We start from the raw sequence: 16,875 nt of genomic DNA on the forward strand, positions 1-16,875 counted from the left end.
AATATAAAAATTAAAATCCAAATGCCGGCTCTGCCATCTTCCTATACCATCTCTATAGTTGGCAGCAGAACCACCCTCTGCTGGTCACAACAGGTGTGTGTGTTTGTCAGACCATGAAGCAGCCAAGTCAACAAATGAAAGTGCCATAGGTCTGCTAAATACTTCCTCAAGCTATTCTTTACACCGCGTGCAGTGATAACGGCTTTTGTCAATGTTGTGGAATCTGCCATCTTAATACTGAGTTCTTGTCTTTGTATTTGGAGAGGTGGATTTTCAAAACCTACATGGATTCAGGGTGTACCCATCTGTTAGGTTTCTGTGGCAACAGTACTTAGTAATACTAAGAATTAGAACTGTTGCAGGAGTGTTCAAATGGTTTTTGACCATAGAATGGGTCATGACCAGCATTGAAAAAAAAAAAAAATATATATATATATATATAGGGGCTAGGGGGATGTGACTTGGTGCTAGTGTATGTGCTAGCTTGCTCAGGATCCTGGGTGCATCCCCCACACTGCAGAAAGCAACTTCATGAACAACATTAAGATAAGAGCCACAGAGCATCTCATGTAATATAAAAGTAAGCATTGTTTTGTGAAACTTTTAATTCATATGCATGTGATCCATTGTATATGTATATATGTGTGTCCTGGGTTGCTGTGTACAATTTGTAGTTTATTGTGGGGTTGTGGTTAAAAACAATTGAAAGCTACTGCTATAGAGCATGCATGATTTTTTTTATTTTGAAAATTTTCATACCTATAAAAAAGTTGCAAAAATAGGATGAACACTTTGACCATTCACTCAAGTTTTAACTCAATGTTAACTTTTTACCATGTTTTCATCCTTTCTCTTTCTATGTTACTATTTCTTGTTACTAATAGTTTGAATGCCTCACATTCTCAAGGCCCTGAGTTTGGTTTCCAGCACCCCCCAAAATAAAATAAAAATAAAATATACTTGATATTGTAATGTCGATACTTGTCAAATGATTTTTAAGTAGTTATTCCTTTTCTTATGGATGGAAAATGAGCTTCTGAAATCGTGGCTTGTTTTCATTTGGTTGCAAACCTCACAACTCCAAACCCGTCGATTGATTTTAATGTTTCAAAGTGAACTGGTTCTCCAAGTGCCTTACTTTTCCAATGTGAGAACCCAATGAGGTCAGAAATGCTGTTTGCTCAAACCTTGTGTGGTGGCCATGGAAACTGAGTGAAGACCATGAGAATCCAGGAGACCAGATCTTTGCATTTGGGTAACCATGGATGTCCACAGCAGACAAGCAGTCTGGGTTACTGAGGAACCAGATAGTGCCTTGAGAGGAATGTTCTCCTTTTCATTTGGAGCAGGTTCATGAGAGTCAGCCTCAAAGTACTGCTCTACTTCTGCCTGGGTGGTTAGATGGCCAGCTTTTTAATGAACATTTGCTTGCCTGAATGTTTCTGAACAAATATCAATGCTAAAATAGCCTCCTGGGAGAGTTTTATAGAGTTGCCCAGCGCAGTAGAATTCTGGGAACGTGGGAGCTACTTACTGCCAAATAGATCCAGAGATGCCTGGAATGAATTCCCAGTGAATTTGTAGCCATTATGGGTTTTCAGGAGAGATCAAGGAGGGAAGAGTTCTCATTTTGAGTTCATTTAGTGTCTCCCCCACCGCTGACCAGTTAGTACCTTGGCAAATGGTAGGTACCATGGATTTTGCTAAGCAAAGCTATGAGGACTGGTCAGGGCAGGTTGCATTAAGCTGTGGTAACAAACAAACCCCAAACTTCACTGGCTTGCTTTAAGTTTATTTCTTGCTTATGTTACATGACAAAGGTTGGCTTATTAGAGGGGCTCTGCTTCTTTAATTTTATTTTCTGTGGTATTGTAGATCGGGCCCACTGAGCTACCTCCCCAGCATCCTCTTTATTTTGATACCAGGGATTGAATCCAGGGGAACTTAACCACTGAGTGACCCCCTCTCCCTTTTTTAATTTTTTTTTCTTTTTTTAAATGTTGAAACAGGTCTTGCTAAGTTGTTTAGGGCCTCACTAAATTGCTGAGGCTGACCTTGAACTTATGATCCTCCTGCCTCAGCCTCCTGAGCTGCTGGTATCATGGGCGTCCATTACCATTTCCAGTATCATGCCTCACTGTTAAATACTTCCACCCAGATGTGACACATGCTGCTACTCACATTTTATTGGCCAAAGAAGTCACATGGCCATATTTAACTTTGTGGGGACAGGGAACTATGATCCCCCACTTGCCCAGAAGGAGAGAACTGGAGCTATTTGTGAATGCTAGTAATGCTGGAAAGCACTAGTGACTCCAAGCTAGTGTGGCTCATCTGGCAGAATCAAAACGGTACATCTCAGAATTTTTCGAAACCATAGAGACTTGAGGGGGGACCTGGTCAGTGACCCCGCTGGTCCCCAATGAGACTTCTGAATGCAAGATTTGCTGCAAACAATAGGAATACTGGGGCCTCCTTGTGTTGATTCTTTCAAGAAAGGAGAGGGAAAATGGAGAGACAAAGGGTTCATAGTTTTAAAATGTTTTCCATATACAAATCCTTAACTTCCAATATCTAAGTCCCTGGGAGCTTGATCTTTGGAAAATATTCCTCAAAGTATTCCCTCTCAGAAGGCCTGTTGGCTGTTTCTAGGAGGTTCCTTCCTCTGTGGTGGATTCACAAAGATGGTCCGTGGCCCTCACCCCTTTGTCAGGTCACTACGTGCTGCTGTATGGAGGACACTGTCTGCTGGGCATAGCTGTCCTTGGCTGTTGATCGCCTTTGCCACCATCACTCCTTCCTCAAAGGAGGAGAACCTAGTCTGCTTTTTGATCATGAATTTAGGGCCTCCCTCTGAATCTCCCACCACTCAGAACAGCAGGCTGGGAAATGAATGAGGCTTTCCGAGGGGTTGGTTCTAATGGAAGAGAAGTAAGTAGGTCATCCAATTGCCGCTGGTCGTGGCTACTGGCAGCACTCCCAGGCCCCAACTCCCTTACAGGCCCCTGTCACAGGGTTGGCTTTTAGTTCTCCACCCAAATGCCCTGGGGAATGCCAAGGCCTGGCCTCACTGTGTTTCTGAAACAAAATTCCCAGTGAAGATTTTTTTCTTGCCCCCCACCTCAGGCCCACCTCTGAAGTCCCACGAAGGAAACTTCACTCTGTGGAAAATAGCCTTGTCCTCTGCAGCTCTTGCCACAGGATGTCACACATAGTCCTAGCATGTGGGTCACTGGAGCTAAAGAGGACAGGGAAGTGCACATCCTCAGTCCACCTGCTTCCTGCCTGCCTTCCAGTCTTTTCCTCATCTTGGCTGCAGCTGGCTTAAAACCTGCTGCTCACTGCTGCAAAGGACAAACCATAAAGTTGTAGAGACTAAAGTAACATTTCTCTTCCCAAAGCCCCAATGCCTGGAAGTCTGATAAAGATGGCAGCAAACTACCTTTCTTTGGATGAGATACAGGAGATTGAACTCAGGGGCACTCAACCACTGAGCCACATCCCCAGCCCTTTTTATATTTTATTTTGAGACAGGGTCTCCATAAATTGCTTAGGGCCTCACTAAGTTGCTGAGGCTGGCCTCAAACTTGCAATCCTCCTGCCTCAGCCTCCAGAGTCACTGGGGTTACAGGATTGTGCTACCATGCCCTGCTTCTATATCTGTGTTTTAAACAACAGTAACCACCAGATCACTGCTCCTTGCTCTCTCTCTCTTTCTCTCTCTCCACACACACTCACACACACACACACACACACACACACACACACACACACTCACAGGGGCTGGGCTGATTAGTGAAGGAGTTTTCCTTTTGTTTCTCCTCTCCCCAACATACAACACACAAGTAACCCCTGGTCTTAAAGAGCACTATGGCGTCTCCCTTCCTATTGCCTGGGGTACAAGCTAGAGTGAAGCCCAGTCACCCCTGGCCAACTTGAGTTCCTGAATGAATGTTACTTTTATTCCTTCTGTTTGTGTTCCAGGAACAGGAAATTTAGAGGCACCTTATATAAACATGTACAAATTTCAAGTTTTGCTGGCTTTGACAACTGGGATCCTGAGAGGAGAAAATCGGTTTTTCTTCACAGCTGAGCTGAGTCCCACCAACACCGACTCACAGGGAGTCCTGTGGAGGCCTTTCCTTTGTGGTCCCCAGGGGCCTAGCAGGAGCTCCCTCTGGCTCCACATTATGTCATGTCTGAGGGCCGCTGGTATTTGTGAGGTCCTGGTCGCCGCCACCACCAAGAAAGTAACAAAATAGGGAAATTTCAGCATGCCTTACAAATGGTAAGAAAAATATTATTTCAGTAGGCTTTTAAAACTATATTTGTATTTTACTTGTTGATGGATCTTTTATTTATTTATATGTGGTGCTGAGAATTGAACCCAGGGCCTCACACATGCTAGGCAAGTGCTCTGCCACTGAGCCCCAGCCCTTCATTAAACTTTTCTTCAGTTGTGTGTGTGTGTGTGTGTGTGTGTGTGTGTACGTGTGTGTACCAGATCACAATACCAAAATCTATCCTTATGGGTTACAATTGTGAGTTCTTTTTTTTCCCCAAGACTGGGGATTGAACCCAGGGGCACTTAACCACTGGGCCATATCCCCAATCCCTTTTTTTAAAAAAATATTTTTTAGTTATAGGTGGACATAATATATTTATTTTATTTTTATGTGGTGCTGAGGATCAAAGCCAGTGCCTCACACATGCTAGATGAGCACTCTACCACTGAGCCATGACCCCAGCCCCTTTTATAAAAAAAATCTTATTTTTTAATTTTTTATATATGACAGTGGAATGCATTATAATTCTTATTACACATATACAGCACAATTTTTCATATCTCTAGTTGTATATAAAGTATGTTCACACCAATTCATGTCTTCATACATGTACTTTGGATAATGATGCCCATCACATTCCACCATCCTTGCTAATCCCCTGCCCCCTCCCTTTCCCTCCCACCCCTCTGCCCTATCTAGAATTCATCTATTCCTCCCATGTTCCCTCTCCCTACCCCACTATGAGTCAGCCTCCTTATATCAGAGAAAACATTCAGCATTTGTTTTTCTGGGGATTGGCTAACTTCACTTAGCATTATCTTCTCCAATGCCATCCATTTACCTGCAAATGCCATGATTTTATTCTCTTTTATTGCTGAGTAATATTCCATTGTGTATATATGCCACAATTTTCTTTATCCATCCATTCATCTAGGTTGGCTCCAGTTTAGCTATTGTGAATTGTGCTACTATAAACATTGATGTGGCTGTGTCCCTGTAGTATGCTGTTTTTAAGTTCTTTTTAAGAAATTTTAAAAAATATTAATCTTTTAGTTATGGTGGACACAATATCTTTATTTTATTTTTATGTGGTGCTGACCCAGCCCTTTTTGCTGTTCATTTTGAGGCAGGGACTCACTAAGTTGCCCAGGCTGGCTTTGAACTTATGATCCTTCTGCCCCAGCCTCCCACTGGGATGAAAGGCATGTGCCATCACACCTAATGATTGTGAATATGAAGCCAGTATCACAGATAAAATTGATTTCTTCTTTGTTTTTAAAGAATAAGTGGTTAAAAATAAAGGCCAGGACTCCATTTTATATTTTGCCTATCTTTCTCTCAATTTATTTTCTTGTACCACCACTAAAAAGTGGGCTTGCCTTATTTATATCCTATTTAAAAGCATAGTTAGATTCAAAGAAATAAAGCTGGGAGTTTGGAAGATCACCTGGGCAATTAGGAGTTATAATTGAGGTGCTCTTTGGCCTGAAAAGGCAGGGTGATTGGTATGTGCAGCCCAGGCCACTAATGAGTACTGGGCTCCTGTGGTGAGACTCCATTTCATTTAATAAGTTAATAACTACTAATGAGAATGTCCTTGAATGGCCCTCTTGGTGTCTTGCAGTGATACCTAATATTAAATCACTCAATAACATGAAAAAATAAAAGAATCTCCAGTAACCAAGGATAAATGATTACAGAGATTGTGATCATTAGTATAAAACCCATTATGTCACCTCTGTGCCCTGCTCCTAATATGATATTCCAAAATTTCCACTCTAATTCTACTCCTCCAAATTGCTTGTTGCTCTGGAAATCAAATGGTTACCATTATTATTATTATTATTATTATTATTATTATTATTATTTTGGTACTGGGGATTGAACCCAGGGGCACTTAACTACTGAGCCACATTGTTTTTGTTTTTTATTTTGAGACAGGGTCTTGGTAGGTTGCTGAGGCTGGCTTTGAACTTGCAATCCTCCTGCCTTGGCCCCCTGAGGTGCTGGGATTACAGGTGTGTGCCCAGCAAATGATTACCATTATTGATGAACTATTATATGTCTCATTTAATTCATAAAACAACCCTGTGGCATAGCCATTGATTTCCCCATTTTACAGATATGGAAACTGAGGTTTAGAAAATTAAGTGACTTGCCAAAGGTCCAGAGTTAGTAAGTGGGAAAAGTGGGATTTGAATCTATTCCTCTAAGCTCTGAAACCTGAGTAAACTTTTGTCTTCAGATAGTAAGCCTAGGGTAATACTAACTATTAGCTCTTCTGGAGCTAATGGTTGAAGTTCAGAAGAAATGATTCCAAAAGAATTATTCACAATTATTGAATGGAATTTATCCCTGTTACATAAGGTTGATTAAAATTTGAAAATCAATGCAATCTCTCATATCAACAGGCTAATGAAGAAAAGTCATAAATGGCATGATTCAATACCTATTTTTGTGGGGTATCATGGCACATGCCTGTAATCCCAGTGACTGGGGAGGCTGAGGCAGGAGGATTTCAAGTTTGAGGCCAGCCTCAGCAACTTAGCAGGAATGTGTCTCAAAATAAAAAATAAGGGGCAGGGGTTGTAGCTCAGTGGTAGACTGCTTGCCTACCATGTGTGTGTGACACACTGGGTTCAATCCTCAGCACTACATAAAAGTAAATAAACAAAATAAAGATGTTGTGTCCTTCTACAACTAAAAAAAATTTAAAAACGGGGTGGGGATATGGCTTAATGGGTGCCCCTGGGTTCAATCCTGAGTGCCATAATAATAATAATAATAATAATCCCATTCTTGATAAAAATGGAAGACTCAACATAGTTAAAAGGTAGAGGATGATCATTTCAAGTTGATAAAGAGCACTTATAACAAATCTATAGCTAATGTCACACTTTATTGGTGAAAGATTCAATGCTTTCCCCCTAAGATCAGCAATGAGACAAACTGTCCATACTTACCACTCTTGTTCAATGTAGTACTGAAAATCCTAGCGATACCAATAAGGCAAGAAAAATAAATAAAGGACATGAAGATTTGAAAGAAAAAAAACTAAAACTATGCTGGGTGCAGTGGCACATGCCTGTAATCCCAGCATCTCAGGAGGCTGAAGCAGGAGGATCACAAGTTTGAGGCCAGCCTCAGCAACTTAGTGAGGCCCTGTCTCAAAGAGCACCCATGGGTTCAATTCCCAGTAACACACACAGACAAAAAAAAAAGAAAAAATAAAAGAAAGAAAGAAAAAGAAAAAATAATGACAGAGAGAGAGAGAAAGAGAGAGAGAGAGAGAGAGAGAGAGAGAGAGAGAGAGTGAGTTGTGGGGTAGGGGAGAGAAAGAGAGAACTAAATTGCTCTTATTTGTAAACAACACATTTTTCTGTGTAGGAAATTCTAAATCATCCACAAAATTCTTATAACTAATAAGTATGTTCAGTGATATCACAGGATATAACATTACTATACAAAAGCAATCACATTTCTATATACTGAAAATGAACACATAGAAACCCAAATTAAAAACACAATACTACTTGCAATCACTCCAAGGATAATGAAATATCTAGGTATATACTTAACAAAACTTTTATAGGATCTGTACAAAATGATGATGAAAGAAATCAAAGAAAACCTAAATGAATGGAGTGACATACTATGTTCATGGAATGGAAGACTCAACATAGTAAAGATACCAATGTTGCCCAAATTGTTCTAGAGGGATAATGTTGTATCTCTCACAATCTCAGCAAGGTTATTAGTAGATATGGACAAGCCTATTCTGAAACTTATAGAGAAAGGCACTGTCCCTAGAATAAAGTAATCTTGACAAAGAATAAGGTAGGAGGAATTGTTCTATATGATATACCAAGACTTATCATATGGCTACAATAACTAAAACAGTGTGGTACAATCAGAAAGATAGGAACAAAGAAAAATAAATCAATGAAAAGGATAGAGAGTACAGAAATACACTGACGTGAATATGGGGTTCTAGGACTTGACAAAGAGTTCTTAGACCTGACATTATAGAAACAGTCCATAAAAGGGAAAACTTGACAAATTTTATTTCATCCAAAAGTAACTGCAAAGCACAACCCAGGAAGGAATCTCAAAACAGTAAAAAAATCAACAATGTAATTAGCAAATGGGCAAAAGACATGAATACATTTCACTGAAGAGGATATACAGATGGCAAATGAGCACATGAAAAGATGCTCAGTATTACTAACCATCAGACAAATGCAAATTAGAACCATAATGAAGCTGGGTAAGGTGGCACGTGCCTGTAATCCCAGCAGCTTGGGAGGCTGAGGCAGGAGGATTGTGAGTTTGAGGCCAGCCTCAGCAAGTTAGCGAGGCCCTGAGCAACTTAGTGAGACCCTGTTTCTAAATTAAAAATACAAAGGGCTGGGGATGTGGCTCATGGGGTAAGCACTCCTGGGTTCAATCCCTGGTATCAATTAAACAAAACAAAAACATGCTGAGATAATATTATCCCTGTATCAGAATGGCAAAAATAAAAACTGTTGACAAGGGTGAAGAGAAGCCAGATCATTCACACTTGGCTGCTGGGGATATACAAAGGGAGCTGGAAGAAGTTTGGCAGTTTGTAGCAATTGTGCTCCTGGTCATTCATCCCCGAGAAATGAAAGTTGAAGTTCACACAAAAACCTGTGTATGAATGTTCACAGTAGCTTGATTCATAATAGCCCTAAAGCAGAATTGGCTAGATGTCCTTCAGCAGGTGACTAGGTTAAACAATCTGTGGTATTTTGTTTTGGCTTCCCCCTGCCCACTAGAAATTTGCATTGTTGAGAAGTTTTTGCTTTCTCTAGTTTTGTTTTTATTTTTTAATTGTTTTTCTCTTTCTTCCTCCTTCCTTCCTTCCTTCCTTCCTTCCTTCCTTCCTTCCTTCCTTCCTTCCTTCCTTTCTTTCTTTCTTTCGGTACCAGGGATTGATTCCAGGGGCACTTAACTATAGAGCCACATCTCCAGCCCTTTTTCATATTTTATTTTGAGATAGGGGTCTCACTAAGTTGCTTAAGGCCACTAAATTGCTGAGGCTGACCTTAAACTTGAAATCCTCCTGCCTCATCCTCCTGAGCTGCTGAGATTACAGGCATGCACCACCTCACCTGGCTTTGATCCTTTTTCAGTGCTGGGAATGGAACCCAGGATGTCAATCATGCTAAGTATATGGTCCACTTCTGAGCTCTACCCGCACCCCCCCTCCCAACCCAGTATTTTTCCTTAAAACATTTTTTCTACATTTTTGTTTCTTCTAGTTTTAAAAGACATTCATTCATCAGCAGTACAGAACTGTATCCATTATGAATAGTGTTGTCAAATGCTTCCCCCGGGGGGTTTGAAACATTCCTGTTCAAAGCTGAGAGGTGGCATTGCCTGGTTCCCTGCCATGTTTTTGGACCTTGTGAAATGGCATCCCCTGGTTCAGAGCTGGTTCCTGGATGAACGAACCCACCACAGCACTTCAGTAATTTCAGGTTATGGCTGACTAGGGACGACTTGCACTCTCTGTTTTCCCTGGCGCACAGCTGACATTCCAGGGCTTGCTTACTGTGATGAATTCAGCAGCTGCAGGAACAGCCTTCTGGAAAGACAAAACCAGCATCATCTGTCTACCTGGCCACGAAGTGCTGGAAGCTTCCATTTCCTCATTAGGAAAATTCCTTTCACCTCAAAGAGCTCTTGTGAGGAATGAGAGCAGAAATAGCTGTAAAGCTCTTTGCCAGAACCCAGGAAATGTGAGGCAGCACTTGAGGCTCGAGTCGGATTTGGCTTAGCTGTGAGTAACATAAACTCCCACAGACCAGCAGCTTAAATGAGGCAGAAATTCATTTCTCTTTCATAATAAAGTCCAGGGGTGTGACAATCTGGATGAAGCTGGAGGACGTTATGCTAAGTGACATAAGTGAGGCACAGAAAGACAAAGAGTGCATGAGCTCACTTCCATGTGGAATCTAAAAGAGATGAGCTCAGAGAAGCAGAGTGTAGAGGTGGTCACCAGGACATGGGGCTCAGGGTTTCAGAGGTCTCAGTTCACAGACAGCAGGCTCCACTCCTCAGGGCTGGAGGTGAGGCAGGACATCATGGAGGAAGAGTGTGGTGGAGGGAAGCGGCTCACATGGTGATCAGACAGCAGAGAGAGACTCCACTCTCCAGGTACAAAATACAGACCCCACAGCCACGTCCCCAATGCCACCTCCTCCACCACATCCCCTCTGCCTCCAGTGACCACTCAGTTCATCCCATCTGGGGATTAATTCTCTGACTGGGTTCAAGCTGTCACAACCCAATCACTTCTCTGAACCTTCTGGCATAGTCTTACATGTGAGCTTTTGTAGGACACTTCACATCCACACCATAACACATGGTGACTACAGTTACTAATATTATATACTTAAAATTTACTAAGAGAGATTTTTAAATGTTCTCACTACAAAGATATGATCAATATTTCAGTTAGGCCTGGGGGTGTAGCTCAAAGGTAGGGAATCTGCTTAGCATGTGCAAGGTCCCAGTTTCAATCCCCAGCACAGCAGTAAATAAATCAGGTAATGGAAAAGTTAATTAGCTCGACTTAACCATTTTGCAGTGTATACATATATCAAAACATCATGTTGGGCTGGGGCTGGGATTCAGCGCTAGAGCGCTTGCCTAGCATGTGTTCGATCCTTAGCACCACATACAGAAATAAATAAAATAAAGGCTGTCCATCTACAACTACAAAAAGTTTTTAAAAAAATCATGTGGTACACTATATATATATATATTGCTGCAGTCCGGCTGCAGCAAACTAACGGGGTGGGGGGGGTGATGAGCAACTTGTGTAGATTGATACAGCAGGAGTGGGAGCTGTTTATTGTAGGACAGGAGGGGTATATATACATTCCACACAGCTTATCTTAATTAACATAAACTAGATACAGCAGTCAACCAATAAGGAACCTCCACACTTAATGGATTGCTTTTGTTACTTCACAAACCACTCCCTCTGGCATTTTGCCAGGCACCATGCAGACTTGTTTACAGACTCTAACATCTCTCTGGCAAAATACCAGGTGCCGTCCTGACTTGTTTACGTACCTTAACAATATATATTTGCAATTTAAAATAAGTAAAATAGGGCTGGGGATATAGATCAGTTGGTCCAGTGCTTGCCTGGCATGCACAAGGCCCTGGGTTTCAATCCCCAGCATTAAAAAAAATAATAAAAAAATAAAAAAATAAATTAAATAAAGTCCAGGAGGAGGAGATCTGGAGCTTGTGAGACAGCTTTGCCCAGGTTCCTCATATCTAATAACTCTGTTTTATGTGGTTTCTTTTCTCAATCATCTCATAATCCAAGAGGGCTGCCACAGTACCAGCCAACACATTCACATTTTAGACAAAGGGGCAAATAGAGCAAAGAAAGTTGTGTCATTTTCTATCAGGAATGTTTTCTGTAAGTTGCACATAGTCCTCTGCTCAAATCTCATTGCCCAAACCTTAGTCACATAAACCAAAGCAAAATGCAGGAGAGGTTAGATAATATAATTTTTTTAAAAAAAAATCCCATTTGGTCTTGGGCCCAGCAAAAAAGGAAAGATTTATACACCCTGAAGAGAAACCAGAATTTGTACCCAGCTAAAAAAACCCAGGATTCTATTACTATAGGAAAATGGAAATTACAGGAAAAAGAGAGGCCGCCACAGCTTGATTGGCACATCAGGAGAACAAGGGCCTGTTCTGTGACTTCCATCAGCAACCCACAGAAGGGTTGTGCTGTCTGCCAGCAGACTTTGGTCAAGGCAAGAAAAATATACACAACTGTTCCTTCACATCAAGGCAGCCTCTCTGGGGTTACATCTGGTCTAAAAGTTATCCTTCTGCCGTCAGGGGAACTTAGCCTGAGCAAACTCTGGCTGAGATCTGGGATGTGCTGATTGAATCCAGCCGTGCCCCAGGCCCTAGGAAAAGTCTCTGGGTCTTGGCAAGCCGTGGGCAAAGGTGAGGGGCTGGTCCTTGCCCGCCCTTAGGGCTCTCTGCCTGGAGGAGGCTCCTCTACCTCTAGCTTGCCTTCAATCTGGCTCCCTGGCTGCAGATGTTCTCATTGAAGTCTCCCCATCTTCCAGAAGCCTAGGACTACTTCCCCTATTTCTATGGCCACTTGGGTACTCTACAGGGACACCAAGCAGTTTCTAGAAACACACAGGAGATAGGAGTTGGGCTTTTGTTCTAGGATTTGGTGGTTCAACGTCTACATCAAATTAAGTGACTTTGAAAACAATGACTTTACCGTCTTCCCGCCTTAGTTTCTGCATCTGTAAAGTGGACATAAAGGGTTGCTTTGAGGACTAAGCAATGGAACGGTGCGCAGCACACAGCACATGCTGCTTAGCAAATGGGGGTTGCCCTCCTCCTGCTCCTATAGCCACCCTCCCACGGTACAAAAGCCAAATGCACTTTCTCAAGGCAGACTTGGGAAATTCCTGTCATGACAAGGGGGGCTTTTCCATGGGGTCACCAGGTCACAGCCGATTCTTCCTTTGCCCATGGGAATGTGCGAGAAAGGCACAATAAGCCTGGTTCTTAACAAAGTCAGTTGTGAAAGGCGGTGAAAGGCTGAGGGACTGTCCCAGATTAAAGAGGCATGACAACTAAGGGCAGAGGGTGACTCTGGGTTGGAAGGAGCCTTGTCTTCAAGGACAGGGGGCCTGTCGGCAAAACTTGAAAATGGAGTGTGAATTAGATCAGAGTGTTGTGAAAAAAATAGAAAAAAGATCAATGGAGAGGGCGGGGGCGGGAGGAGGGGTATCTAAACAGAACAAACAAAAAATAACATATTGCAAACACCCTGCAATAACTTAGAAAAAATAATGAATTAAACTTTTAAATGTATTTTTGTACAAAATTATAGGACGCCATGATATACCTTTTAGCTTATGATTGACTTTTTGCAGTAGAAAGAGCCATTCCAGAAAGTTCTGGGGCTTCACTGATTCTCCCAAGGGTCTCTGCGTGTCTGGAACTCAAGCTCCTTACCATTGTCCATTTATTCCTCAATTGTTCCTTGGTATCACTACCAGATCCTCCTTTGTCAAAGGCTTTCAGCATGTTTCAGTGTCCTTTCCTGCCTCAGCCTCTTGAGCTGCTGGGATTACAGGTGTGCGCCACTACGCCCGGCTAACTGCCCATTCTGGTGGTTAGAAGTTCTTCATAAATTCTGGATTTTCCATGTGCTACTAGCGTCACCTCCAGGTATGTGGCTTATCTTCAGTTTGTTAATGGGGACTTTTGTAAACAGAGCTTTTTATTTTTAAATTTCAACTCACGCAATGTTATCAATTATTTTCTTTTATGCTTTATACCCTTTTGGGTTTATTTTTTTAAAAATATTTACCCTGCAGTCACAAAATATTTTACGATTTTACAATAAATGTCACCCAATGTATATATATATATATGTAATATTTCAAGTTTGTAAGATTTGCTGATTGCAGTTCAGAGTTTTAGCTGTCTAAATTTTTACTTTTTATATGTGATGAAGTAAGAGTCTACTTTTCATTTTTTTCCACATGGGTAATTTTTTTCTTTTCTTTCTTTTTTTTTTTTTGTACTGGGGATTGACCCTAGAGGGGTTCTACCCCTGAGCCACAAGTCTTTTTTTAGTTTTTATTTAAGACAGGGCCTCACTAAGTTGCTTAGGGCCTCCCTAAGTTGTTGAGGCTGGCCTCAAACTTGCAATTCTCCGACTTCAGCCTCCCAAGTTGAATTGCTGGAATTTTTGGTGTGCACCACCACACCCAGCTCCTTGGGGATAATTCTTGAGTAGTCTGTGATTTCAGCACTACATTGAAGTCCCATCTTTGTCCTATTCAATTTTTCATAGGCTTGTGGATCTGTTCTTGGGATGTTTATTCAGTTCCTTTGACCATTCTGCTAATCTCTGTGCACTGCCTGTATTAATTTCACTTAAGCAATTACATTCTGTGTTCAGGCTGGGAAACTCTCTCCCTAAGACATTCATTCTTTTCCACCTGCTACAACTCTGTCACTGTGATTTGTTTAGATGATCTGTGTAGCCTGGTCCCCTGATGCTGACAGCTTAAGTCCTCAGGCACGGTGACAACAGACAGGAAGAATGAGTTGACAGCTGTCCTGCCAAGATTTCTATGCCCTGCTCCCTGCTATGGCCCATTCAGACAGTCATATATGAAATGTTCAGGTTTTGCTCTGTTGATTTGTGATAAAGACTGTAAAGAGATTCCATCTAACTTCACTTGAGCAACAGCTATAAAACCATTATTTCCATGTAGACACTGTTTGAAGCTGTTATATGTTTAGAGTCCTTTATGTTTCACTCTCCTCACTCAATATCCTCTGCATTTCTCCCACGAGAAAACTGAGCTTGGTAGATTGACCAAACTGCCTCAGATACCCAGATGCAAGAGGCAGCACTAGGGTCACTATGGCCTGGATTCTCTGTGCTGCTTCCCTTTGTCACCTAGCTGTGAGGGTAGGAAGGCAAAAGGCTGACACAGGGTGTCTCTGCAATGTGTCCTCATCAGTCAACTGAACTAAGGGATGAAGGGAATGAATCTGAGCGACATTAAAAAGTGGATATTTAAGATAGTACAAGTGGGGCATGGTGGCACAGGGTATAATCCCAGCTATCTGGGAGGCTGACGCAGAAGGAACTTTTATTCTTATGATTCTTGGTAAATGTAAACCATATTACTTTCAGTACTGGGAGCAATGTTTCAAAGTACTTTTCTATCTGGGCATGGTGGTGCATGCTTCAAATCCCAGCACCTTGGGAGGCTGAGGCAGGAAGATGGCAAGTTTGAGGTCAGCCTTAGCAACTCAGGAACACTCTGTCTCAAAATAAAAGATAAAAAGAGCTTGGGATATCCCCAGCTTAGTGGAGAAGTGGAGAGCACCCCAGGTTCAATTCCCAGTGCTGTCCCCACCCCCAAACCAGCCACAATATGAAAATACCAGTTTCCTTAATGCACACATACTAGCTTTGGGTATTTTATATATTATATATAGGTTATTATATATGTATACATATGTCATTTTATATATATACATAGGTCATTATTTATTTATATATATATTTGGTACCAGGAATTGAACCCAGGGACACTTAACCACTAAGCCACATCCCCAGCTCTTTTTAGACAAAGTCTCACTAAATTGCTGAGGCTGGCCTTGAACTTGCAATCCAAACCCAGCATGGATATTATATTTTTAAAGGCTGCTAATTAATAGGTCAATATAATTCCTCAAGGTTTGTTTGTGTTTTTGTTTTGTGGTGCTAGGGATGAAACCAGAGCCTGCACATACAGTTCATGCTCGATGCTTTTGTTTTTACAAAGAGATTTAACTTATATTTTCTTGGTCATTGTTCTTTTTGTTTTTGTTTTTTGGTACTGGGGATTGAACTCAGTGGTGCTCTACCACTGGGCCACATCCTGGCCCTTTGTATTTTTATTCTGAGATAGGGTCTTGCTAAGTTGCTTATGGCCTCATTAAATTGCTGAGGCTGGCCTCAAACTTGTGATCCTCCTGCTTCAGCCTCCCAGGTTGCTGGAATTACAGGTGTGCACCACTGCATTATCCAGCTCATTGTCTGTTCTTTAATTGGAACTATGTTTATAGTTTGCTAAATATCCAAGTCCTTTGTTCATTTGTTGAGACATTTGCATTTTTAATCAGCTTACATAAGTTCATTATAAAATAAATATATCAACTCTTTATATATTTGTATTTGTTGCAAAATGTTTGTCACTCTTTTATTTCATTATTTTATTTTTTTATCTGCCACTCTTCAGTTTGAGGTGTATAACTTTTTCACATGAATGTTCTGTGGTTTTATGGAATTGAATATTTAAGTTGGGTTCCAGGCAATATTGCTTTGTGACTTCTTTCTCCTGTGTAAACTTTGAAAAGTTGCCCTCTTCTACAATTTTACTGACAATTAATTCTGTTTTCATTGCTATTATTTAATTTTTATATTTTGTGCTTTTGAAATGGTGGTCTCACTGAGTTGCTGAGGCTGGCCTCAACCTTGTGATTCTCCTGCCTCAACCTCCCAAGTTGCTGGGATTAAAGGTGTGCACCACTGCGTCCAGTTTCGATTTTGTTAGTTTTTTTTAATAAACATTTTTTTTTTTTTTTGCAATTGAGAACGACATCCTTTTACATTACATTTTCTAACTTTATTGTGAGGAGAGAAGAACACTACTGATTCTGTGTGTTTTTTACCTGCTTTTTGTGAACTCCAATGGCTGTTCAATTATCCACTTTGAAGTTTCAAGGTATGCAATATTATCAGCAAAGTGTGGCAATTCAGTCCATTTTTAATGCTTTTACATCTTTGTTATGGGGGCAATGTTTTAAAAGCAATAGTAAATAATCATGGGGAGGAGGAGATGTTAAATAATATAACCATGTGTTTACTGTGATCTCCTGACTATATTAAAAAAAATGTGGTGTCGCACACCTATAATCCCAGTGGCTCAGGAGACTGAGGCAGGAAGATCTCAAATTCAAAGCCAGCCTCAGCAACTTAGCAAGGTCC

The sequence above is a fragment of the Callospermophilus lateralis genome, chromosome X, assembly GCF_048772815.1.
Source record: "Callospermophilus lateralis isolate mCalLat2 chromosome X, mCalLat2.hap1, whole genome shotgun sequence".
In the NCBI taxonomy this organism is placed as follows: domain Eukaryota; kingdom Metazoa; phylum Chordata; class Mammalia; order Rodentia; family Sciuridae; genus Callospermophilus; species Callospermophilus lateralis.